Source organism: Solanum dulcamara, chromosome 12, assembly GCF_947179165.1.
Source record: "Solanum dulcamara chromosome 12, daSolDulc1.2, whole genome shotgun sequence".
Taxonomy (NCBI): Eukaryota; Viridiplantae; Streptophyta; class Magnoliopsida; order Solanales; family Solanaceae; genus Solanum; species Solanum dulcamara.
Window position 1 is genome coordinate 58,265,588 of NC_077248.1, and position 3,512 is coordinate 58,269,099.

Consider the following 3,512-nt stretch of genomic DNA (forward strand, 5'->3'; position numbering starts at 1 on the left):
CCTAATATCGATAATGTTCGAAAAAGGATTATGGCCAAAGCACATAGTTCTAGATACTCTATTTATTCGGGCTCTACGAAAATGAATCATGACTTGAGGGAAATCTATTGGTGGAGTGGGATGAAGAGGGATATTGCGGAATTTGTTTCCAAGTGCCCGAATTGCCAACAGGTGAAGATTGAGCATTAAAAGCCATGTGGTCTAGCCCAAAACATAGAAATTCTGTAATGGAAGTGGGATATGATCAACATAGACTTTATTATAGGCTTGTCGAGGTCACGAAAGCAACACGATTCCATTTGGGTGATTGTGGATAGAATGATTGTCACGACCTAGCCCCGTGACTAGTGTCCAAATTGGACCCTCGTATACACACATATTATCTATAGTCAATCGGCAATTAAGCATGATAAAGGATTTATATGGGTAGCACGTTGTCTCAAACTGTTACTTATATATATACTAAAATCACCTATTTCTTGGGGAGTCTTAATTGTCAAAAATAAGATAACATAATATGTAAGCCGACAAGGCTTCCATTCTGAATGTAAACGTCCAAAAACATAAGTCATACTAGTACACTGGACAACATCTATATACAACCCACTCATATGTCTACAGACCTCTAAGAGAATTAACAATAGCATATGACGGGACAGGGCCCCGTCGTACCCCTAAATACACAAATATATACATTATAAGGATTAGTACCCAAAGTTTGGGCTCCGAGACAATGGAGCACTTCAAACTCGTTGAGTAGAATCCTAAGTTGGCGGCTCTCCAAAATGAGTATTTGTACCTGCAGGCATGAAATGCAGCCCCCCGAACAAAAGGGGGTCAGTACGAACTATGTACTGAGTATATAAAGCATAAAATACCGTAAAGGAGATCACATCTGAAATAAAGATTCAGGAGTCAAGTATCATAATCAATAAATCACTGTACCTGTGTCTTATAAAATGAAGACATGCATATCATCATATATCGTACCTAGCCCGTTATGGGACTCGGTGTCACAATTATATCACTATATCGTCATATGTATATATATACCATACCCGGCCCTCTAGCAAGGGACTCGGTGAATAGAGTAGTGTACACTGATACCGTACCCGGCCCATTATGGGACTCGGTGCCATAATCATATCGTCATATCATCATAATATCATATTATCATATCACGTACCCGGCCCTCTAGTAAGGGACTCGGTGAATAATGTAGTGGAATCCATACATGATAACATACCCGGCCTATCGTAGGACTCGGTGAATAATACCATAATAATATGCACGAATAAGGTATCATTAGCAACCTTGTGAAATTTGATCATTATCGGAGACTTAATAGAATAAGCAAAATAGTCCATCATTTGAAACCCAAGACAATAGTCATTATGAATCACACCAATTATGAATTATACTAAAATATGAATTATACCACAACATGAGTTATACCAACTAGGATGGCTGGAATCATACACATGAGTCAAGACATAACAATATAAATTTTGAAAAATCAAGAACGGTAGCCATCCGAGTATATCTACGAATAAGAGTTTCTTTGGAATTTAAGCATACGTCATTCGTTCGTTTCATATGGATCATGCCAAAAGAAGAAAATGTTAACTTTACATACCTTTAGCGTTTATACGTATACGTTGTCCAATATTGTCTCAACCTATATTAAAACGTTAAGCACTATGATTAAGCTATGGACAAGAATAAAACGTAGTCTATCGTTAGTAGGTTATTTCTAAAAAAAATTGGACAGCACCTCCCCTATACCACTCACTTTTCCCACTTTTAAACCAGCCATATAATCATCAACCAATATCAACAATCCAAAATATTGACACAAAATAAGATTTATTATTCATGTTACCAAAGCAGTAAATTCGGAAAGTCAAGTACCTCACGTTGTATCTAAAATTTGAAAATGAAAACGGCAAAACTGGACTTTATAACCTTCATGAAACATTTAGATCTATGTCTTAAGTTTCCAATGCAAAAGAAATTAACTCAAAATTCATTTTCTACAAAGAGATATCATCAAAATACGAACAGCTATACATGAAGGAATTTTCAATCCAGAATCTGGACAGAATTTGTCTTAAGATTCATGCTCAGTTTTCGACATCATAACAGCAGATATAGACTAAGACATAAACATAAGAGTTGTAGGTACGTGTATTAGCTTTCCAAAACATGTTTAATATCTAAATTCGAAGGTCTACACAATGAGATATTCCAGAATTACTACCAGCTACTCAATTCCAAAAACGGGTTTGAACATTCAAAATCTTCATACACCTTTTTCCTCCAAATTCAAGAACAACAACTCATCAACAACATCAAAACAATATCAACCATTATTATACATCATCACTAACCTAATTTCATCCATTTAATCTACCTAAAACAACCCTTTAACCCATAAATCTCAACAAATCACCAAACTAGTTTATAACACTATTTTCTCCGTTCTAATCCGTTAAAACTCTAACTAAACTTGTTAACAATGAAAAGGAGACTTTAATATTACCTTGAATTTGCAGCACCACATAAAATCTTCTCCTTATTGGTTGATTTCTAGCTCAAATTGAAGCCAACACGACGTACAACAATTTTCTCTTCATGAGCTTCGGATTTCGGGACTTAATTTTGGTCGGATTTGGGATTTTTCTCAAGAACTCCCTTTCTCTCTCTCTTTGGAAATTTCCAGAATTATGTTGATCTTTGTATGAAGGAATAGTTACAAAAAAATCAGATTTAATTTTGTGGGTATTGGGCCTGACCCGAATTAGAATTGGGTTGGGCCGAATTCACTATTTAGTTTGGCCTGTCAGATTTAAAACGTCTATATCTTATTACTCCGATATCACATTTCGTCCCACGACCTATGGTTGGAAAGATATTTCAATTATCTACAACTTTCATGTTGAGAGTTTTCCCAAATTCTCAAATTATAAAGAGGTTATGGCCTCCCGAAGTCAGCTTACCCGAAACGTAACTTTAAGAAAAACATATTTGATGGCTTCTATTTTGATTCGGCTTAAGGATCCTTCTTGAGATGTATTTTACTACACATAATTTATTCATATAACTTGGCATCTACAACAAATCATGTCCTTTTAAAAATTCAAAATTAAAAGCCCTTGAATTTATAATCGTTAGCTTACGAATAATCCAAAATGCAAAAATACGGAATGTAACATTCTTCCCCCCTTTAGAACATTCGTCCTCGAATGTTAAACCCGCCTCATAAAGTCTTATAAGAAATTTGGGGGAATAGTCTTTTTTTTTTTTTTTTTTGCAACAACAAATAGTTTCATATGTCAATCAATATAATTAATCGAGAGGTTTAGATTACCTGTAGGCGTAGAAAACAAGTGAGGATACTTATCCTTCATCTCTTCCTCGGCTTCCCAGGTCATCTCTTCTCTATTGTTATTTCGCCACAATACTTTGACGGAAGCCACATCCTTAGTACGTAACCTTCTGACTTGGCGATC

General features: G+C 35.5%; 1 long non-coding RNA gene across 1 annotated transcript; it reads right to left on the reverse strand.

Moving 5' to 3' along the window:
- Positions 1-329: 329 nt before the first annotated feature.
- LOC129876685 (uncharacterized) lies at positions 330-3,029 on the reverse strand. The gene is made up of 3 exons (XR_008763398.1): positions 2,543-3,029; positions 1,637-1,678; positions 330-799 (listed from the first exon to the last, which is right to left on the reverse strand). It is a non-coding gene; the product is annotated as an uncharacterized LOC129876685 (long non-coding RNA).
- Positions 3,030-3,512: the final 483 nt, after the last annotated feature.